Source organism: Montipora capricornis, chromosome 6 (assembly GCF_036669925.1).
Source record: "Montipora capricornis isolate CH-2021 chromosome 6, ASM3666992v2, whole genome shotgun sequence".
Taxonomy (NCBI): Eukaryota; Metazoa; Cnidaria; class Anthozoa; order Scleractinia; family Acroporidae; genus Montipora; species Montipora capricornis.
The window spans coordinates 4,975,517-5,000,263 of record NC_090888.1 but is presented as its reverse complement, the minus strand read 5'-3'; the positions used below and the strand labels follow the sequence as shown (position 1 = coordinate 5,000,263).

Below are 24,747 nucleotides of genomic sequence, written 5' to 3'. Positions count from 1 at the left end.
TTTTGGTGGGAACTTAAGTCGTTTCAGGACACCAACTCCTTTGGTAATTAAATGAGGCACGGCGAATGTTCTTAATATGCTCATTCCATGATAGTTTGCCGCAATGAAAGGTAACAATAGACACTTTGAGGCCGCTTTCAAGGCCCATCTATTTGGAATACTATTGAAGATAACCAGCCCGGCACAGTTATCAAACCATAACAAAGTATTAGCCAATCAAACCTCAGGTTCACGTGGCACGTTATCATAGCAACCCTGTACTTTCAACATGGCGGCTACTTCTCTGCAAAAACATCCCATCGTAGATAAAAATAGGTCCGCAATGCGTACTCGGGGTCTTATGCTTAGTTTAACTCCATTCAGCCCACCATGCGTCCATGCGTGATTGGTTGAAAATTTGCCACAATGCAGCAGTGAAATGGGTTTCTTCAGTATGCTTCAAATTTCAGGCCCTGTTTAGAATTTTATATCAACGACTTGCCGCTAATCTTTCTCTTATTGCAATTTGCACACTTTAGACAACTTTTGGTGCACACTACAGCATCTCTATCAGCTATTTACTAGTAACAGAAGCACTAGAATGGCTAAAAAACAAGCATGACACTGTCATTTATTCATACGATCTTATAAATGATCAAGAGAATGCTGAAATTCAACTAGAATTCTAAGATGAATCATCAGTAGATGTTCAATAAACAAGTACCCTCAGAGCTTGGTGCAAATTCCCAAACTACTGGAAATCACAGTCCATCAGCAATAAAAATGTATAAACAGCCAAGAGGAATATCTGATGACCAATTACGTGAATCAGTTAGATCATTAAATAATTAAAAATGCAATGCAAAGCTTTCAACAGGGTGCTTTCATGGACTAGAAATAAATGAAAACCTCAACAGCCTGAAGTCACAAAATGTTGAACCAGTTTATTTATTTATAACTGGAGGTCAGGTAGTGCTGGGAAAAGCCATTTGATCAAAACAATTTACCACACTGTAGTAAAAATCTATAGACATGCTCCAATGAATCCTGAGAATCCAACAGTGTTACTAGCAGCATCTACTGGAGTAGCAGTAATAAACATTGATGGTACACACAGCATTCGCAGTACCTAAAAATACAGGTGATGATGTGGGGGAAAATCCAAGTCCTACAATATTTGATATCATTGATCTAGCAACCACTGTGTCCACTGACTCTAGCCAAGGAAATGAAGCAATCTTTGGTGTGAATGCTGGTAAGCAATGTGTAGCAATGTCACTTACTGCTATTATATACCATCAAATACAAGATAATTCTACTTTGAACAATTCTACTTTGATAACTCTACTTTGAACAATATTTTGGTTATTGGAAATAATCTATACAGTTCTGTAAGATGTTCTGAGCGAACAAATGACTATTTGCTGTTAACTGGTGTTCCAGACATGGTTTCAATATTTGTTAAAGTGTATTCATTACAATATAGTGTATTAATGCCAGTAGTTAACAAACAACAATTATTGTCATTCAGTTAAGAGTTTGAAAATACTTCTAGAAGTGAATTTCTAAGAGACATATATGGACCAATGTTTGATGTCATGAACAAATATTGAAACCATGTCTGGAACACCAGTTAACAGCAAATAGTCATTTGTTCGCTAAGAACATCTTACAGAACTGTATAGATTATTTCCAATAACCAAAATATTGTTCAAAGTAGAGTTATCAAAGTAGAATTGTTCAAAGTAGAATTATCTTGTATTTGATGGTATATAATAGCAGTAAGTGACATTGCTACACATTGCTTACCAGCATTCACACCAAAGATTGCTTCATTTCGTTGACTAGAGTCAGCGGACACAAAGGTTGTTGGATCAATGATATCAAATATTGTAGAACCCAGATTTTCCTCCACATCATTTGCTTGCCTTGTAAGCAATGGGATGTAAACATTGTAGCACATCATTTGTGTAAACCAAAACATCACCTCCTTACACGACTTGTAATGTCCAACAACTTGTTTTAATGTTGGCAAGTAAAACACATTTAAGCGAAACATCATAAGCATCGTATTCCAAAATCGCCCTCGCACTCGTGAAAATGCATCCTTGGCTTTCACAAAATTGTTGTGACAGCCGATCCTTGACCGCTGTTGACCGGTACTGTTCGATCGTTGTTCCCATGCTGGCGGCTAGTAGCAGACAGCAGTAAGAGTACGAAATATACTATTCTTTGAGAGTGCAAAACTCTTATTCAATGCAATTATTTTTTAGAGTACAATAACTCTTTCAGTTTGGGGTGTAACCCACACCGACATTTCAATGCTGGTTTGTAATAGCTTGTGAGATACTTGTGAGGTATGTGGTGCAACGCACACTGGATTTCAAGCCAATTAATGTGGGCTTGCGAAAGCGTCTTGGCTTCAGTGCAATCCGCACTAAACACAAGCCGAGTCTAGATATGTTGGCTTGCGTGAGTAAACAACTCCCGTATCGATATCGCCGAGGAAACTCCACTCAGCGACGTCACCTGGATGAAATAACAGAGAACAAACAAACTAGGAAAGTGTAGTTAATTTTCGAAATGAAAGAAAGAAAGAAAACCAATCTGAAACAGCACGAAAGATCAATTTTGAAAAAGAAATAACTTACCTTGAACAATTACAACTAATTTGCGACGGAAATCTCTTCAATCTTTTCCCAAAACAGGGAAAACGACTGCAGATTTATTTACAAACGACGAACGCCAGAAGCAAAATGGCCGACACTTGACAAACAATGACTCGCAATTACTAGTACCCAGTCTACAAGCCAGACTGTCACGTGTGTTCTCGTCCTCAAAGTGACAAACTGACAAGATTTGCCTCTGACTTAGGGGTCTTTATGCATAATGCATAAGACCGCAAAAATTTAACATTTGATTCCCGGTTTATTATAATGAAGCACAAGAAAAGTTTTAAATAGGAATAGAAACAGAAATTTTTGCTCGGGGTTAAAGAATAAGAGCCAGTCTTTCTGCATAACAAATTGAAAAAGTTAAAACTTACTTCTTATCGCAGGGAAAAATAAACCTTGAGTACTCTTAAAATGTGGCTTTATATTGATCCCATCGGAGTTTTATGAGCGGCAGCCGTTCAAAGAGACTAAAAACAGCAAATCGAATTCCACAAAAGATATTTATCGTGTATTAAACATTAACAAGCTTTCTTTTTCTTTCTGTTCTACGCCCCTTCGTCCTCGTCTTGTCGTTCCTTAAGTATGTGCCGATGAATGAAGAAATGTTAACATTTTACGAAACCCACAAATACCGCATCAAATAAACTGTTGTCTAGCGCTGTGATTTTTTGTGAATTTCATGGATCATCTTGTTCTATTAAAGTGGGAAAAAGAAAACAGAGAAACTCAATACATTTGATATATATAGATCATTACATGTTAAGAGCCTGATATCGTTTTTACCCACGAATTTTTAATACCATATCGAGAAACGAGCGAATCTTCGAGCGAGTGAGCGATATGGTATTAAAAACGAGTGAATAAAAACGACATCAGGCTCTTAACATGTAATAATTTGTTTATTACATATTACATACTTGAAAAAAATCAAGCCACCAAGTTGAAGTACAAGAAAGTTGACAGACACAAATCTTGAAGCGGCAATTTCGTTGATAAAACTGCAAAGCAATTCTTCCCGCCAAATTTGACGCCATAAAATATAACGTGCAACCCGATTGGTCCAACCAAATTATTACAGTCTATTTGATTGGACAATTCAATCCGTGAAATGATATATCACTTCACTGGTATCATTTTTAGTCACGGCTTTATCACACTGATATCCACACATAATATGTAATAATCACAATTATTGTACAGAAACATGTGAAAACTTAAGCGATATATCTCAAAACTGGTACATGAAAATGCTGCAGTTCGAAATTTAATCTCATATTAAGCAAAACGCAAATTAAACTACTGGGTAGGTTGAAAGCATTTAACCCACAAATTTGAAACACACGTCCTCCTCTTGCAATAATAGTGATGCAATGCACAATGTACAGTGCACAAACTGGGCAAAGCTTAAGAACACTAAGGAAATAATATAAAAATTAATTAATTTTCCCACTGACATCATACATATTTAGCTCTTTACACAATAGTAAGGCATCATCAGTACTGGAAGAACAATGTCGGGCTAGCTCTTCTTTCTTAGCAGGATCACTTCTTGCTTCATTCAACTTGTTTGGATGTTAGTATAATCACTCAAGTGATTATAGAGATGCACGTGCTCTAATTGGTTGAAAATTAATTCATATCTCTCTTAAATCATCTCACATGAGGAGATTTTAACACTGCATCACCAATTTTCAAAATGACTGTCCTGCAATATCACTGGTCGGTCATTATTTTAGTTTGAGGAAAAAGCAATGTTTTTGGAGCACACGCGTCAGTGTTTTCGTCATAACCATTAACCCATGGGAGTAAAGGATATGGATGATTGATCAATCATAGCGCGGGCTATACTTTGTTATGTTATTGCCCCAGCGGGGTTTTGGCCAAAACCCGAGGAGGCTGCCTAGAGGTCCCCGAGAAAAAAGGGTAAATGTATAAAATCGGCAGATGTTGTAGGGAGGAATCAATATTGATTTGCTTTACCGGGCGCGCAAGGTGATATTGGTATTGCTTAAACGGGCGCGCAAATGGTATTGTTCTACACAACCGAGGTGCTTCATGAAGTAGAGACTCAAAAGGAGAAACAAAGTGCTGTTCGGATTAGCGATTGAAAAATCCAACATTGAAGCAGACCTGATGCAAATCGAGTTGGTTGGCTCAGAAATTGATTTTGTCCGGACACAAATCAGAAAAAGAGGTGACGATTTGCCAGACGCAAATCGGAAACAGGGGCGTCATGCTCACATGGCTCACCATATAATTTAAGCGTATCTCAATTGCCTTTTATACTATCTTAGGCGGGGCCAGATGTGGTGAAAACTATTACTAGTAATAATCTGTTAGTGCTGTACACCAAGTGTGAAGCTGATTTAATCAGGAGCCCATCACCCGGAGCGTGCAACTTACCTATTTTCGTGCAACGGCGTTTTCACAAGTAAGGTTATTTTTAGATTAAATTTCCCGCTAATGAGACTCCCACAGGAGCCCGATGACCAATTACAAGAAATTAAGCTGACGTCATAGGGTCACCGAACCGGAACTGCCTTTGTTTTTTGACCTAATACGCTGTGTCAGGGTGGTTTAGTGGTCATCAATCATGCCTCCCACCTCTGTGACCCAGGTTCAACTCTGGCCTCGGGTCGTATGTGGGCTGAGTTTTCAGTCGATCTCAATCTGACTCCGAGGGTTTTTCTCCGGGTACTCCAGTTTTCCTCCCTCCTCAAAATCGACTCCCGGCCTATTCCACCAGGCTGTGGTGCTGTGCTCCGAGGTCATACATGGGTCGTGTTCAGGGGCCGAGCGCCTAGCCGGCAGCACAGCTCCTTCGGCCCGACCTTGTTGAGCTGCGCCCTTCGCAATTCAGTCTCCGACTGCGAGAAAGGGCGTTTAGCAGATCACATATTATTATTACATTAAAAGTCCCCAGAGTATAAAAGAGTTAAAGACGAATAACATTTACGATTGCATATGCAAGATACAGCTAAGACACACAAGGGAGTTAATTCCAGGCCCCTAATGATTTACTTTTTCTTCGAAGCCGAATCATCTGAGAAATGGGATTTTCTGGTTCCCTTTATAACAACTTGAGGGTTTTTTCTATTTGGCCGTTGCTGAGATTCACTTTTTTTAGATCTTTTGCTAAGGCTGTTTCCGTGGGCTACTGCCGTTTTATTTGTGAAAACGGCTGGTTTGAAAATCTCATGCAGTGCTAAAGGGTACCGTTGATCAGGGTAACCGCACAGTGTGAAGCAAAATGGCGCTGTATTGCGCGGCTTCCACGATTATTAGCTGATTTAGCAACAGAACGGGAACGTCAGAGGCGACGTCGCGCGCAGCAAAACTACCAGTGAGAATTTAGAATAAAGAAAAGATTCGAGTCTACTCTATTCTGAATTCTCATTGGTCTTTTTCTTCGCGCGCCGTCGCCACTGACGTTCCCGTTCTGTTGCTAAATCAGCCTATTATCACCATCCTGGAGGAGAGAGGGACAACTAAGGATATCTTCCGAGAAGAGAAGAAGTGTTCGCCATTCTGTGCAATTACGCACTGTAATTACTTCAAACGACGTTTGAAGGTTGTTTGAGGTTGTTTGAAATAATTATAATTCAATCATAATCACGTACTGTAATTAGTTGATGTCAAAACTATTTCAAACTTAATTGGATTATAATAAGATCATAATCGAGACCTAATGTGAACAGGGCCTATGTATCTGGAGCACTACACAGGGGCACCCAACGAGAATATAATTCAAAACCACTTAAACATAGCATTGTTAAACGTATTTTAGTATTTAAACGGTAGATACGGGCATATTTTTATCCCCTGAAAATTTTCATCTTTTCGGATTTCCTGGCTCAAAGTCGGGTGATCCGAAAATTATAGGGATCAAAACTTACCTTTTCGAAAATTTCAGCCAGAAAAAAGGCTCCAAAAATTCTAGGTGACCCTTTTTAGGGTACAAATCCGTTTAAAATGGGAAATTATACCATTTTTCAGATGTTCGAAAATCTTAGGAGAGGCAGGCAAGCAAGAAATTTTACAAAAAATGTTCCGAAAATTCTAGATCTCAAATCGTCTTCCTAACAGATATTTTCCGAAAATTGAGGTTGGGTGCCCCTGACTACAATCCCGATCTCATGAAAAACCAAAAGACGACTAGCTCTGGGAATGAATGCATGCGTAATTGAGAGCTCGTATTTCGAGGCATTCACTGTGATGCGTTCAGTACTTTCCTTCGACTTGAACAACAAAAAAATCAAACAGTTGACAAAAGAGGCCGTTTCCATAGAGTTCCTAATTGGTGTTCTATAGTTCAGCGCACTCAACTAGTGTGACGAGTTCTACTTACGGCCTCTATTCTGAACGAGGCCGAAATCATTTGGAGGGGAAAATACGTTTGTTTCCATAGCTGTTTCTTTTACAAATTCTTGAAATCGAACCTAGTTTTCGCCATTGCAACTTCAAATGATGTCATGGTTTGTGCATCCTATATATTACTTATATCCCGCAGTGATGTAGTTGACAGTGATTGGGTCGTAAGGCGCGTCATACCGCTGCATATCTTTCAGGCAAACCTAAGGCAAGGTAAGCATGGCGTTTTAACCTGATTTTACTTGTTTTCAGTCCGTGTGCCAAAAGATGAACGTTTCACCGCTCGCAAAAAGCCTTCAAGCCAAGTCACAATTAATGTCGTATTTAATTGAAACACTATCGCTGCTGATCTGTTAAGTATTGTGTGCACTAAAACGACTCTTGCGTTGATCGTCAAGGACTGAATTTTGCACGATCTTTTACAAAGTAGATGATAATTCAGTACCTTGCAGTAGCTGTATCCTTCGGTGCTTGTTGCAGTGTTGGTGTTAGGAAAGTACAGGTCGGAGATAACATGGCCGTTCCATGCATTGGGTCTACTAAACAGTACTAAAATGTCCTGCGTACAAAACAAAATCAACATTTCAGCCATTCGTGCTTGAATGTGGCTTTCCTGTCGTTTCTGCTGTATGTTTTAATTTATTTCACCTGAGCTATTCTTGGACAATTAAAAATTGCAACTGGTACGTATGTCTTTTTGGATGAATCAATGTCGCGGCGTTGGGAATTAAGCTCTTGGCGAATTCCCGGTTTTTTCTGACCAAAAAAAATTTTTTTTCTTCTTTGAGGTCTTGTGATTTTCGTTTAAACTTTTCTTCTTGAGAAGGCGAAATTCACGAAAATTCAAGTTTCTCGGTTCATTATCAAACCTGTTGTTCATTAATTGAGATTCTGTTTGGAATATCTGTTGTTGATCACTCGCATCTGCAGACCGCGTGATCAGTTTTAATTAATTGAAATGATCGAGATCCAAACAAGTTGAATTTGATCATAATGACCAAATTGAAAGCGATCTGTTCCTTTCGTTGACCCACTAATTTTTAATGCCGATGTTTTTGTTGCTATGGCAATCACTCACCACATAAACGTTTCTGTGAATCCCGTCAAAGTTCTTCAACTCTCTCAAGGATGCTCTGAAACCATGGCATGTTACGTCTTCTGCCCAAACGATCGCTGCATCGTAGAGAGGGGTGAGCCTTCTATCGGATAAACCACCGTCACTTCGGACATTCTGATAAGCAATCCACTGGAAATTTATTGTTCGGCCACCTGGAGAAATTACTGAAGTGGTAGCCAGACAAGCTTTGAATCTGAAAATCCAAAAAACATGGAACTAAATACCCTGGCCTGCAAGCATTTGTTCAGCCAAAGTCGATAAACTGTTTTTTTAATAGGACTATCACGAAGTCATCTTGTTGGTAACTTTCTTTAGTTTCCAATTATTTTCCATTCTCATGTTTTTACACTTCTAAAAGGGTATCACCAACAACTGCACTTATTTCCTTTCAAAGACGACTTTTGGGCAGTCAGTTAATTTCTAAACGCCAAATGTGATCCCTTGCCTTTCAAGTTAATAAAGAAAGGTAAACTAAAATCGGTTCTTCATGCTTTATCGCTTCTATGTCATGTTGCTAAACGGGAGCCGTATGTGCTCGTTTTGTTAAAAGTACTTCAGCCACTCTTATTTATGGAAATTTGGTGCAGCTAGATCCTAAAACGCTGCTTGTCTCGATATGGTTACGTCCTCAGCCCATGGAACTGAGGCAGTGTATTTCTCAGAGGCTATAGACATCTGAATCTTTACATCACCAGAAGCAAACAGAGCGGTAAATGGGAAAACTTTGCTCGTGTAGTCCTCATTATTCAATGTAGTGTCAGTCATAAAATGTTTCACCTGCCTTTTCTTTCGACCTCTTGTGCTTTAGACTAGATTTGCTGACATAAGAAGCAAAACACGTTTTACGGTATTCTGCCTCAGCAGCTATTAGGTCGTTGTTGACTGAGATGAGGTCATGCAGCATTTCTTTATCATCTTTGCTTTCTGCTGCCTTTCGAACTGACTCACGTGCTTTAAAAGTACAAACATTATGCATTTCCCGGCATTTTTTTTCTTATGTCTTTTTTCGACAAATGAAGTACTGTCTTGGACCAATCTATAGAGACACCTGGAGGGGACCTCAAAACTGTGCGTGTTAGCAGGTACATTCTCCCCTTGACTGTGACTGTCTGTAGTATAACGTATATTCTGTACACGAGTGCAGAGAGAACAACATGTGGAATGCCAGAACAATTCTTCATGGGCAATTCTTCGTGGACCCTATTGTGAGGCTCGTCTTTACGAAGCTCGAGTGTCAACGGAGGATCCTTTCGCTTTTTTTGGAATGAATTTCCTCTCTATCGACCTATTTTGTGTATGTAGTCGTTTTGCCTTAGGAGGTAGAGGTATACTAAACCAGAAGCATCCGCATTTTTCTCCTTATCAGCCATGTTACTTAATCTGAAACATGTACCCGTCCCTCGAACGAAACAATTGAAATATATCACACAGTCATTAAACAAATCCATTATAATTATCTTGCCTGAGAAAAGGTATAGATTCAAAACATCATCATAAGAGTTGAATAATAAATGTTTTCATTGAACATCTATGGACTCGAAGAAAAATCCTCCAATTTAAGGGCCAAAAATTATCAATTACTCTGTTCCGGCAACATAGGAATGAGGAAATTTTGATCTCGCAAGAATTTTTCTTAGTCAAATATAGCTTACTACAGGCATGGAAATGTTTCTTTTAAAGGGTTTACATTAATTTATTTGAATAAACCGCTTTTAAACTAATTTAATTGCTTTGAAAATAATAAAGATAAAAAAAATATATATACTTACAGACAGAGTGGCGCCACCATATTGGATCCTGTTAGCCTCGATTCCAATCCAGACAGAAACGAGGCTAAGTCAGTGTGGGTGTGGAGGTGCGTGTGTATGTGTGTGCAAGATAGTTCTCTCTCTGGAAAAAAAAGTTGCCATTGAAAGAGAACTAAATCTAATACGTTTTAACTTTGAAGGTTTTTGCGTTTGTGTCTTGAAATATGTGAACGAAGAAACAAAGCTATTTCTCTCTTACGCTGAGCCTTTTTTCATTTCAACAAGCTAGAGATAAAATTGACAAAATAATCGGAATTTCAAATAGACTCTCTCAGGCGTGGTTAACATTAAAATGAAGAAAAAGTGCGTACGATAATAACAGGTATATTCTCTTACATAAACATCGAGCAAAAATGCTGACGTGAGCAGAAACGTGACATTCATTTCCATTATCTTGTTATGTGCTTCGCACCTACCTACTTATTTGCGAAGTCTCCATCAATTTTTAGTCCCATTCTTCATTCACAGCGTGGTAGAAGGTGAAGGTAGATCTCAGCCTAGTTTCCATGCAGAGCTGTAGATTGCGTGGTAAAAAAGCCCTGTATTTTGAAATGTACACCACATTTCAACTCTACGAACTACCTAGGATTAATCGGGAGGTCTTTCTCTGCCGGAATCGAGTGCCAGGCCTTTTCTGTAGCGATGTTTGAACGTATATTTTGGTCTCTACTCCCTGAATAGAGGAAGTGAATGATGTTTATGCCTTGTTCTTTCCTACTTTTCCCAGCTTTGCAGGAAATCTATTCACGTCATTTGCTATTTAAGGGTTAGATTTGATTCTAAAAATGGTAGATTATTGCAGGCATTTATAACGTGTTTTTTTTTTTTTCGTTTTTTGTTCGTTTGTTTGTTTTGTCTTTTAACTGAAAATGTGTGCTTCCCCAAATTATGGTGAAATCAAGGTGCTCAGGCCCGGTTCAGACGCCGCTCCACTCATGTGCCCAACCAAATTGAGTCAAGTCCGCCTTTGGAGAGACATTGGCGCGACATCTGATTCAAACGGCTCACTGTGTCTTGAGCCTAATCTTTATTTCAATAGGGAGAAAGAGAAAGGCCTGGGTCCGATACCAAAGGATCAAGGATGGCACAGTCCGGCGGTTAGTGCACGGCCTTGGTGCAATAGGTCCCGAGTTCGATCCCCGGATCTCAAATCCTTGTTTCGACTTCTTTCCTTTCAGTGTAGCCTAATTAGCTTTAAATCCCCCATAAAACGGAGCACTGATGGAGACGGGGGTGTAAAATGAGCGCACCCTCGACCTCAGGTTTGTCAGTTGAATTCCTGTTATGAGTTATCGACGTTAAATATGGTTACTTTACTTTACTTTACTTTTTTACTTTACCACATTTTCGCGCCATAATTCAATTTTCAAGATGGTAGCTGTGAAGCAGAGGATAGCTTTGATTAGAGAATTTTAACAATTTTTATAAAAATTTAAAAACATAAACTATTGAGTAGCACTCTGTAAACTGTATCTGTAAAACTTGTTTATTCTCCGATGCGTTTCGTCTAGCTAAGTAGGCTTTTTCAGGGAGTTAAACAATAGTACACTACACGCCTGTATTTAAGCCACGTCTGATGGCAAATCTGATGGCACGGTCTTAGCTAAAACCGTGGTCCCAAAACATCGTTTCTCACGCCTAGCCTTAATATTTTCACAGCTTTCGAAAATCTGGTCAAACCTTAATGTTTGTGGCCGCCATTTTTGCCATCAGATATGGCTTAAATACAGGCATTTCATGTACTATTGTAAAACTCCCTGAAGAAGTCTCAACTCTACGTTAATTTGACGAAACGCGTCGGAGAACAAACAAGTTTTACAGAGACAGTTCGGAGAGTGCTTCTCACTAGTTTAGTTTGTTATTTTTTTTAAAAAAATTAAAAAAACAAAAAAGCAATATTTGCTCAATCTTTTCCACAGTTTACGCTCTTCTAGGTCTTTTGCCGCCATTGTCTCTTCCTCGTAAAACTTACGAGGATGAATCAACACGTTCTCGAAGGGACTTACGGGAAGCATGCACTTGGTTCGGCACGTCATGAAAAGAACGCCGTATGAATCGCCGGCCGATCCAGTGTTGAATAATGCGTCAGACCCTGTCGAACTTAAAGCGCTTTCCGTACGACCTTGAAAAAGTGTTCTCAGTTTGTTTCACAGACCAATGTTTGGCGAGATTAAAACAAAGCTTCTCCTCATTCCTACCAAAACAACTCCTAATATGGGCAGTAAACAGTTCATTTGCCCAATCTCATTACTGCATTTTAAATGACATCAAAGCGAAATGTTCGTCTCTTTCCAGAAAGTTCCATGGAGAGATGACTTTGTTTGCATCCGCGTTCGCTAAACCAATGAAAATTCGCACTCGTTTATTTTTGTTCGATAAGCCAATTAAATGTTTCGCATTTTTCTTTACGTTTATTTTTCAAGGTCATATGAAAGTCACTCTAACGTTTTTGACGCACCAAATTAAAACTGCCGTAGCAAAATGATTCAGACGCTGCTCCTTTGCCGTACGTAATTCCTCAGTTAGGTTCGGCACATAAATGGAGCGGCGTCTGAACCGGGCCTAACTTGCCAGGTGATCTGGTGACGTAATTCGCAGGACTGGGGAGAAAATTTTTAACGCCGTATCCCACAACCGCGCGCGGCCTTATTTTTTGGTTCAACATGGCAGAGGCTAGGTTATATCTCGGCGATTTCCACTTGAATGTTCATTCAGTAACAGGAAATGTGGTAGACACGTAAGGGTCTGTTGAGTTTTGGCGATGGCAATACTGCAGGGAGTTTGGAAACAACACCATGGGGTAGACTAAGTTTTTCATTTTTTTACTATGTGCTTTTAGGTCTGGTACTGAGGAAGAGTTCAATGAACTTCATCAACTTTTGGAAGACATTAAAAGAACAGAAGGTTGCAGAAAAGAGAGAGAAGGGAAATAAAAAGAGAAAGAAGCCATGGACAAAAGGTAGGGTGAGGAGATAAGAGCAGCAGCCCTGAAGAGAATGGCAAGTAAGCTCATAACAATCAATTGTTATTTACATTTAGAAGAATGCTGATATTTTGCTGAGATTCCACTTCTTGCAATAAATGTAATCCCTTTTGAAATAAAGCTGATTTATTTCTTGTGACGTAAGGGTAGTAGGGCAGGGGAAAGTGGCTAAAAATTCAAGGTAAAAGCTGATAATTATAGCTATAAATGAAGATCCCCTTTCCTGAAATGATGCAAACACGTGATGTTAATAATTAACATCACATGTTTGCATCATTTCAGAGTCTAGAAAGGGCAAAGAGATCACTGACAGTGAAAATGACAGTTATAGCGAGAGTGACAACGGGAAGTACTACGAGCTAAAATGCCAGTGTATATAGACAAAATACAAGAGCCCCCATATTTTTCTATTGTTGTTTTCTGTAAGGGCTGAAAGGAAAATAGGGAGTAGCTATAACAAAGGTTTTCCTGTTTCCTGTGGGTGAGTGGGGAGGGGGTAATTTATTTTGATAGAAACAAAAAATCCATGTTTTAAATTTGAAAATAACTGAAATTACATATATTATATAGGTGGAAAGAGGAAAGGGGTCCAGCAACGTGCTAGTAAGCGTACTGCAATAGACATGCTCACAGAGAAAAACAATCAGAAGGTAGAGATGAAAAAGGAAGAACTAGCACTTAAAAGAATGGAGTTAGACTTACAAAAAGAGAAATATGCTGCCGAGGCAAATGAAAGAAAAGCAAGACTAGAAATGCAAAAATGGAAGGCAATTCTCAGTCTTTTTTTGAAAGACCGCATTTAGTTATTTGTAAATAAAAAAGACTATATTTTGAAGTAATGTTTTTAACAAGTTGTAAATAATTGTCTTCAGTAACTTGTAAAGCTGGCATTTACTGGAAAATTCTCTATCAGTCCTATATCCTGATACTGTTTGCAGAGGTTTTGCAGCTGTTGTATTTTTCAGGCATGATTTATTCATGTATTGGCATACGTCCTATCTAATGAACTCCACAATAACCTTTTCAAAATTCAGGCATGATGATGGATCAGTCAGTCCTTACACAGCCTGTGAGGCTGGCCGTTCTGTTGTTGCGGAACGCAAGAGAACTCGAGGGGTTTTCCCCGGTGGAAAGGACAGCTAGGTTCTACCTTTCCCCAGCCTTCCGCGCTACACAAAATCTCTCGCTCTCCTAAAAGAACTGCCAGCTACGCTGGCTAGTCATTACACGACAGGGAAGGATGGTGAAAAGAGGGTGTCAGTAACTTGGTGTTCTTGAAAAAAAAAAAAAAAAAAAAAAAAAAAAAGAAACAAAGGAGAAGGAGAAGGAAACTTGGTTGAGGCAAAAAGAAGCCAACATGTATCACTGGCCCCAACAGCTTAATTTTACTACCTGGTACGCCCCCACTGGGTGCGGAGTTACCAGAGAAATATTTGATGACGGTCTTCAGATGCCTCCCCAGATTCGGTCTTTCTACAGATTTCACGTTTACTTTACCAGGAAAAGGGTTTTGTTTCAGATGGGAGGCATCCAGTCACTGCACGTTCTCCCCAGCGACACAACTTTCAATCCGATAAAAATACTGTTAGAGGGAGCTCTTGACACGCAACAGTTACAACCAACTGAAACATCCTTTTATTTTCGTCTACATATTTTTGGATCAACCAACCTATATTATTGGTCCCAGTCCTTTTCGTACAGTGCTATATTCTACAATACCCTTACGACATTGTTGTGCATTTCGAAGATGTGGGGAGTTCGGGGCTTCGCCCAGCAATGATTTTCGCTTCACCAAACGACACAATGACGGGCTGGGGAGCGTTTTTATTTGGATAAGTTATTATCAAGGGCTTACAAAAACAAAAATTCAATATCCAAGGTGGGGCTAAGTTTTCCGATGAAGGGGTCAGCGCACAAAATGGAGACCTGTTTTCAGTGGATTCAAAATATTGACGGGGCCGATAGGCAATTCGAACACTTTGTTGCGAATAAAAGCGGGGGCATTGCTCAGGTTGGCTTGTCTAGAATCAACCAGTCGATTGAGCCTTCGTCTTTTACGTCAACGTTCGCTCCAGTATTTTGGGTGAAGTACTTACTGGACCGCTGCCTCAAAAACCTGTGTGCTTCATCTTAGAATGGACAATAAAACAGAAATGGCCACCGAAATTACTCAGAATTCAGACTTCTCTGTTGTTTTTCTTGAACAAACTTTGCCGATCCAAGGCTTGTGCTCTGTGCGAATGTTTCTCATGTTACTCATAAAATTTGGGGGGTAATTTCCAAGGAAAAGTAGGCGGTGAGTTTACGTGCAGTAGCCGGCGAGTTTCGCCGACCGCCGGCTCTTACTGGAAACCCTGCCTTAAGGACGGTGCCTACTAATTCAAAGGTATTTTTGCCCCGGTTAATGATGATGCAGGAAATATAGATCTTGAGAAGTGTCATTGAAATCCAAAAAGAAAATTGGGGGTAACCACGCATTTTACCAAGATAATTCATGAATAATATTTGTAAAAAGCTTTAAAATACAAAGCATTGTATGGCGTTGTCTCAAATTAAAGCTAAATTATCTCTCAAAAATGCATGGTTACCCCCAATTTTCTTTTTGGATACCAAGAGTACTTACTAAGATCTACTTTCTCCGGATAGGTTTAAACCAGGCAAAAATATCCCTGTATTAGTGAGTATCACCGATAGGACACTCGAGTATCTCGAGATGCGCAGAACGTATGCGCAATAACAATAGTAGGCACCGTCCTTAAAGTGCCCATAACGTGAAAATTTTTATTTTCCTCTTAGGAAGTCAATATTGCAAAGTTAACTTCTGCAAAAGAATTTTTAGATTTCAACAAGAGGCGAATTTTCTGATTTTGTGAGGCACCTATCAATGTTAAGCCCTTGGGGGAGGGGGGAGGGGGGGATTCGGGCTACTCACGGGGCTTTGACTGTGAGGTCTGACCCCAGGGTGGGGAATTTGACATGGCCACCATCTTGGATAATGAAGAGGGCGTGGAAATCAACCTTGTTTCCAAGGCTTTTTCCTCCCCAAGCAGTGAGGGAATGGGCCTCGGGACGAGGTTGCTTGGAAATACCTCTGCCATCTTGGACCAGAAGGCGTTCGAATGAACTTCCCGCGTTCGTGAGAGATCGCTCAACGAAGGGTGAGTGGTACATACATTTGCACTCTTATTGTGTGCAGCAAGATCTAAAGCCCGCCTCACAGTTGAGGAAAGAGCTGAGCAAACTGCTTCGTGAGGCGGTTTGCTCAGCTTAAAGGGTATTATTTCGGTCACTTTTACTCACCCCAGGATGGGAGCTTTTGATACTTTTGGCCAATTATGTTGTCGCGGACGTGGGGAATTTGACTCACTTTTTAAGAAAACATCAAAATCTCCACCCCATTTGACAGGTGCATAGTAGTGTTCAAAGTGCTCGCCATTTTGGCACACCACTCGTTGAAGTCTTCTCTCAACTTATGACGTAGATTCAAGAACACATAAGAGAATATGAGACGTGAAAAAATGCCTGAAAGATGCGTTACCAATCGATGTAACAACACAGCTGATGCTGAAAAAATAATAAGTATGAATAGGGATCCTTTCTTCGACTCAGAAAACACAATAGCTCAAAAAAGAAGGAAAAATGGCCGTATATTTTGTCTTGGTGCAAAGGAAGATCTGGAAGCCCGGTAAAACTTCGTCACCGTGCTAGATTCACTTCGAACAGGATGACTTCCAGTATTGTATGAACAGTAAGATGAAGAGATCGTTGAAGACGACGAGACGAGATTCGCTAACAGGAACAGACATAAGCCTTGATTTACTTCTCTCGCGTGACCTTCCTTATCCTCTTGTTCTTTTCTGTAATTTTTTAGCCATTCCTCGTCGGCCAATGGTTCCGTGTAGTTTTACTTCATGTAGTTCTTTCAGTGCTAGCGCTGGCTGACTCGTCCAGACCGCAACTAGCCGCCTCAAATTCATTACTACCCTACGCAAAGCTCGCAAAGCGAGGCAATAATTAAAACGACACTACAACAAATGGAGTGCGACTGTGCTGGGTGCCTCAGGAACTGCGGAAACCAGCGTTTATTCAATACATGTATTAAGACAAATTATACGAAAAAATAAAAGGAATCGTTAAAGTCTCATTACAATTAAATATGAACAACTGATGCAAGAAATGGTCAAAAGGTTAATACAATCAACGAAAAAATGACAAACTAATAAAATTGACCATGAAAACACTGGACAGCAAACGGGCAAAAGCCGAAAGCAAAAAACCAAGATGTAAAAAAACAAGTTAAAAGAAACGGGAGCAAAACTCGGGAGCTTAACAAATTTGCATACGTCTGTTGAAATGTGATGAGGGAGGATTTTTGTGGTATTGCATTGCAATCAGCGCAGAAGTCACGAAAATAAACAGGTCTGTTGGAAGCTTGCTTGAGTTTCAACAAAATGAGCCCCAAAATCGGCAAAAATTTGTGACGCTGATGAATAACTAGACCCTCCGTGAGGGTACACTGGGTTGCCTGTGGTACGTGCAGCGTTCCAGGCAATTTTTTTCAAGTTGGGGGGTCATTAAGACCATTTAAGGGGTCACCCAGAAGTCATACCAGCAGAGGCCCTTTGGCTCACAGGTCCTCACACGTTCGTACGACGAAACAGATCCTTTTCTGAGGTTAAAAACCTGGCTACCGGCCTATTAATTAATCATTTGTCAGAAAGAAGAAATTCCTGTCCTCTTTAGAAAAAATAGACATGCACTGATTATGTGTGGTAGTGAAGTAACACAGCGATTTATTCCATATAAAATGTCAACTGAGCTGTGTGTTGTCTTTCAGGAGATTCAAGTTGTCCTTGCGTAATATGTAGCTCTAACAGTGCACGATATTGTTTTGGTTTTGTCTATCATTGTAGTGCCATGGTAGAAGTCTTGGGTAAATAACCTAAGACATGTGGTTACTAGCAAAGTACTGAACCTAGAAAGACTGAAGAAAATAAATGGGAAGTGAAAAACATTGTCTTCTGGGATGACATGTTGACAGTTGTCTTTGCGTAATATGTAGGTCTAACAGTACACGATATTGTTTTGGTATTGTCTATCATTGTAGCGCCATGGTATAAGTCTTAGAAAAATACCCCCTTGAGAAGACATGTGGTTACTAGCAAAGCACTGAACCCAGAGAGATTGTCTCTCCAAGACAAGCTTTTTTATCACCAGGTAATTCCATCGTTTTGGTAATAGCAGCTACTTTATTATTCATCAGCATCACAATCTTTTGCCGATTTTGGGGGTCATTTTGTTGAAACTCAAGCACGCTTCCAACGGACCTGTTTATTTTCGTGACTTATGCGTTACCACAAAAATTCTTCCCGTATCACATTTCAACACATGTATGCAAATTTGCTAAGCTCGAAAATTACACAACATGATAAATTTACAAAAGCTGGAAATTTCACAGAAATATTTTCCAGCGAAACATTTATTGAAACAAGCAACATATTTGCTATAAGAGGCAAGAAACCCTTCCTATTTCAGTTGCGTGCGTGCAAGCGAAACATAAAAATCACAAAGCATATGCAATTAAATAAATTTCTGACAGTTCACATCAAACCCTTTTCGAAAGAACCTTGACCGTACATAATAAAGCACAAAAGAGACAACAAGCTTTCATTCAAATAATTTTTCACTGTCACATTTCCAATTTTTTTAACCTTTGCAGAGTTGAGTACAAAATAACGGTAAATGTAAATTGTAAGACAACTAAGATGCGACTTGAGTAAACACTGTGATACATTCTTGTAGGCGTTCGATTCCTTCAATGTTAATTTGTTAAATCCATAAAAAAATTGTTATTTGATTTCTGTGTTTTATATAATACCAAGTTAGTAAAATATTAGAAACAAAGCTCACTTGATATCCAAAGGCGAAAAATGAAATTGTTGTCGAAGACCATTACTCGTCGCTTAAAATCCAGATATTTATTTTTCAGCGCTGTCTTGCTCATCCAATTGACGATCCATTCTTGAGCTCCATGAGGGTATATTTTGTTTAAAGGTCCACTAAAACGCCATTCACGTCAATGACTTATTAGTGAGATTTCCAATTGTTATACCGGAAGACTGTGCAGAGTTGAGACCTGGTAAATACAAATAGCGAGACAACTGAGATAACAGATCCACTATATGGATTCCTTCCCTGTCTTTGTTGAACCCATACTGAGTTACCAGAGAACTGTTCATTTGGTTTCAGTGTTGTACAAAACACCACACTTGGCAAATTTTAGGAAGACAGCTCACTTTGATTACGGCTCGACGGGCGGCAGATTGTTGTCGAAGTCCATTACTCGTCGCTTTTAACATTCGACCGCCTGTCTTGTTCAGTATCCAATTCGCTTGCCATTATTGCGCTTCAAAAGGGTATATTTTGTTCAAAGATCCACTAAAACGCCATTCACGTTACATGACTTTCGACGCCATTGCCGGTTAAGTTAATCGTTCTACTGTGTCTACCAGAGAAATCTACGCATTTCCCACTACCCTCTCGATCTAAGAAAATACGCCCAGAAGGCTCTATGCACAAAGACACCACTTAGCAGGGGAAAACCTGTTGTACGTGTTACAGAAAATCAGAAGGCACTGAATTGTGTGGTATTGAACTACAGCATTCCAGTCTCTGAAGAATAACAAATAAAAGAGAAGCGAGAAACATTGGCTTCTGGGCTGACGTGTTGATAATTTTCAAGTTCCCTCACAACTTCTTTTCACCACAAGTTTAAGCGTGCCCTCTGAGCAACCCGACAGCTTTGTTATACTAAAGTTCGCTGAAGTTAATCCCTAGGGGTTCGGCGGGGTTAGTATCTGGATGGGAGACCAAAACAATATACCCCTCAAAACAGAAGCATTGGACCGAAAATTCTATTTTAACGCTAACAAATGCGGACCAAGCAAAGAACTGATTTTGTTAGCTTGCTTTATGCGAAACAAATATTGATGCAAAAGTAAATAAATAGTGATACAAAGTTTTTGGGAAGAGCAGAAGGAAGTTTTCTGGACAGTCGATCGAGAATAAAATATTTTGCCATCAGCAACAACATTTACGACATGAAAACAACATTAATTTTTAACCCCGACTATAAAAAGTTACGATCAGCGACAAACATTTTGGGAGATTTTTGCTAGTGTACTTTTGGCTGCACAAGCAAAAGCGCAAAATCGAAAGTGACATCGGATACAGCGGGCGCCGTGATGAAGTTACAACGGCGTGTTTACTCGCGAAACAGTGAAGCATCTGTGTCAAATCATCATTTGACACAGATACCGGGTTTTTTGTTTTGTTAGTTTTCTTTTTCTTTCAAGTGTTATAAAGTTTGACAAGAAATATGCGAATTCAACAAAAAAATCACAATCGCCAAACTCTTCAGGTTGACAGTCAAAACTTTACTCTCCAAGACGAGGTTATTTATCGCCAGGTAATTCCATCGTTTTGGGGATAGCAGCTACTTTATTATTCATCAGTGTCACATTTTTTCTTGCCGATTTTGGGGCTCATTTTGTTGAAACTCAAGCAAGCTTCCAACAGACCTGTTTATTTTCGTTACACTATACCACAAAAATGCTCTCGTATCACATTTCAACACACGTATGCAAATTTGTTAAGCTCGAAAATTACACATCATATTAAAGTTCACAAAGGCTGGAAATATCTTGGCAAAATCCTTTTCCAGCGAAAAATTACTTGAAACAAAAAACATATTTACTATTAGAGGCAAAAAAACCTTCCTATTTTAATTGCGGGCGCGCAAACAAGAGCTGCAATTAAATACATGTACAGTTTTGACAGTTCACATCAAACCCTTTTCGACACGGAACCTTGACCGTAAATAATGAAGCACAAAAGCGACAACAACTTTCATTCAAATAACTCTTCACTGCCACATTTCCAAATATTTTACATCTTTGCAGAGTTGAGTACAAAATACCGGTACTGAGTACCAGACAACTAAGATGCGACTTGAGTAAACACTGTGATGCATTCAAGGCGTTCGTTCCTTTAATGTTAATTTGTTAAATCCATAAAAAAAAAATGCTATTTGATTTCCGTGTTTTATATAATATCAAGTTAGTAAAATATTAGAAACAAAGCTCACTTGATATCCAAACAAGGCGAAAAATGAAATTGTTGTCGAAGACCATTACTCGTCGCTTAAAATCCAGATATTTATTTTTCAGCGCTGTCTTGCTCATCCAATTGACGATCCATTCTTGAGCTCCATGAGGGTATATTTTGTTTAAAGATCCACTAAAACGCCATTCACGTCAATGACTTATTAGTGAAATTTCCAATTGTTATACCGGAAGACTGTGCAGAGTTGAGAACTTTTTTAGCGAGACAACTGAGATAACAGATCCACTATATGGATTCGTTCTCTGTCTTTGTTGAACCCATACTGAGTAACCAGAGAACTGTTCATTTGGTTTCAGTGTTGTACAAAACACCACACTTGATAAAAGTTTAGGAAGACAGCTCACTTTGATTACGGCTCGACGGGCGGCAGATTGTTGTCGAAGTCCATTACTCGTCGCTTTTAACATTCGACCGCCTGTCTTGTTCAGTATCCAATTCGCTTGCCATTATTGAGCTTCATAAGGGTATATTTTGTTCAAAGATCCACTAAAACGCCATTCGCGTTACATGACTTTCGACGCCATTGCCGGTTAAGTTAATCGTTCTACTGTGTCTACCAGAGAAATCTACGCATTTCCCACTACCCTCTCGATCCTAAGAAAATACGCGCAGAAGGCTCTATGCACAAAGACACCACTTAGCAGGGGAGTGACAGGCAAGACTTTTACCGACACGGAAAAAAAAGGAAAACGAAAAATAAAAAAACGACGAAATTAAAGACAGATTCCGACTGGGTTTGTGATACTGGCAACCCAGTAATAAAGTAGCTGCTATTCCCAAAACGATGGAAATACCTGGTGATAAATAACCTCGTCTTGGAGAGTAAATCTTTGACTTTGCAGAAACAATGGTCAACCTCAAAAGTTGGGCGATTGTGATCTTTGTGTTGAATTGGCACATTTCTTGTCAAACTTTATAATATTTGAAAGGAAAAGAAAAACTAACGAAAACAAAAACCCGGTATCTTGCCATCATTTGACCCAGATGCTTCAGTGTTTCGCGAGTAAACACGCCGCGGTAACTTGATCACGGCACTCGCTGAATTCGATGTCACTTTCGATTTTGCGATTTAAAGGGCCAAGTCGCATTAGAGGGCAATTTCGGATTTGTTCAGGACAAATCTGACTTGAAATCGGCCAGTGACAAAAAAAAATTGTCCGGAAAGCTACTGTCGCACTTGAGAACAAAATATGTGAACAAAACATCACACCATGCTGTCCATCCACAAACCGCGACACGAGGGATCTCAAAATGTTCTCGGCTGACGATGATGTACGGCGCAAAAAAGTTTAAGATGATCCCGGCATTGAGCCGTCTTCGCTGAACTGAAAGGATTCTTGCAACGAGTCAGAACTCGTGGTAGAAGGAGATGGGCTGGGAGTTCCTCGATCGTTGAATATGTAAGGCCTAGGCATCGGATAGATCCATCCTGGTGGATATTGAGGAAATTGTTGCCCCATTTCATACGGAAAATATTGGTCGCCCGCGCCTGGATTCATGTTGTTGCGAAATGAGAACGTTATCAATTTTACCGCGAAGTCTATCGAATAGAGACTCTGCTACATATCACCTGTCAAATCATTTCCGAATCAAGACACCCTCACTATTGTTTTCTAAGATTTGTTTCAGTTTGGCCTGCTCCAGAGGTAGTTGACGGCATCTTTGAAGTTTGTCCGTCTGCGACCAAATTTTGTCCTTCGGTGGACAAACCGGTCGCACTTGGTTTTTCATTGTGATGACAGATTTTTGACATAAGTAAACAGTTTTGTCCTCTAGTGCGACTTGTGCAGCCAAAAGTACAATAACAAATTTGAACGTAGCAAAAATCTCGCAAAATGTTTTTCGCTGATGCTAACTTTTCATATTCGCTGTTCAAAATTAATGTTGTATTCATGTCATAATTTTGTCGCGGATGGCAAAATATCTTAGTCTTGATCGACCGTCCTGAAAACTTCCTTCTGCTCCTCCTAAAAACTGAGTACTGTACAATGTTTATTTACTTTTGCATCAATATTGTTTTGCATAAAGCAAGCTAACAAAATCTGTATCTTGCTTAGTTCGCATTTCTGGATGTTAAAATAGAATATGCTTCTGTTATGCAGTGGTACGTTTTTTAGGTCACCCATCCAGATACTAACCGGCCCGCCGGACAGGTCTCAACTTCAGTGAATTTTTGTATTACAATGCTGTCAGACGCTCTGAGTGCTCGCTTAAGCTTGTGGTAAAAAGAAGTTGTAAGGGAACTTGTAAATGATCAACATGTCAGCCTAGAAGCCAATGTTTGTCGATTTCCTTTATTTTCTTCAGTCTTTCTGTGTTTATTACTTTGCTAGTAACCACATGTCTTCTCAGGGTGCTATTTACCTAAGACTTTTACCATGACACGACAATGATATACAATACCAAAACAATACCGTGGACTATTAGAGCGACATATTGAACTTGAATAGTCCCTTCTGTTTTTGAGTAACACGTACCACAGGCAACCCAGTGTACGCTCATGGAGCGTCTAGTTTTGCTTACTTTTTGCAATTTCTTTCCCTCTTCTTCTCCTTTTTCTTGGGACATCCCTCTTTCAGATGCCTCTTTATGGTCCTCCTTGTAAAATTCTTTTTGCATCCTGGACACTCTTCCTTCTTGCTCTTTTTAGCTTCAACGTGCCAAAAATAAAAATAAAAAATACATATTCAATTCGCTGACGACATACATTACTGGAACGACGAGATTTAAATTTTCTATTAAATCTTCGGTAGCCAATAAAAATATCTCAAGGTCATCATTTTTCGCTGGACACGTCGCTGTTGCTGGTCTCATCTTCTCCTGCCATGCATAAGCTCAATTATTTCACAAATTGGTTGCCTAAAAACCAGATGACACTAAAATAGAAAATACTGAACTTGCTTTGTAATTTATAAAATTCAACAAGAGACAAATTGTAACAGACCATCTCGTGGTCGCCATTTTGTAATGTTAGAAACTCGCAGTGTTTACATTGAAGTCCTAGTCCATCTGGGATGACGTTGGTCATGCGAAGCTAAATCCAAAAAATTTACGTGGAAAGTGAAACGGCATTTGACCTTTGTGTTTGACGTATACGCGATGCTAAATCTCTCTATCGTCTGAAAGACACACTGGTTCGATGTTGCTGGTCATGCACACTTTTTTTTTTTTCAAGTGGCCAAGTCGTACCAGACGGACCCCACGTACAGCACGCACCATGACGTTCAGCTGCAGGGAGACTAAACTGGATACTCACTCCCATCGCTTTTTGAAAGTTTGTGGGTAGTTCTATTTAGTGACAATTTAACGATATAAAGGGGAGAGAGATAGGTGGGGGGGGGGGGGGTGGAAAATTGCGAAGAGGGGGGTATTCTGTTGACCCTTTCCGCTGCTACACTAGTTCCCAAAAAAGACTGAAGGTATATATACGAAAGAAATATCACCCAGGCTGAATACCTGGTGCCAGCTTGACCACAACCATTCTCACCAATATGATTGCAATGACATTAAGACTTGCCTAAAAATCGCCAAGCAAGCAAATCATCACATGCTAATACAGAATTAGTTTATTCCTTTTTGTGACAAGGCCCAAAAAAAGTTATACCTGGTCTATTAATCAGCCAGTTTCAC

General features: G+C 39.6%; 1 protein-coding gene across 1 annotated transcript in view; it reads left to right on the top strand.

The window, feature by feature from the left end:
* The window catches only part of LOC138051352 (uncharacterized), a 543,513-nt gene that overhangs the window by 336,938 nt on the left and 181,828 nt on the right, over positions 1-24,747 (top strand). The window lies entirely within an intron of this gene.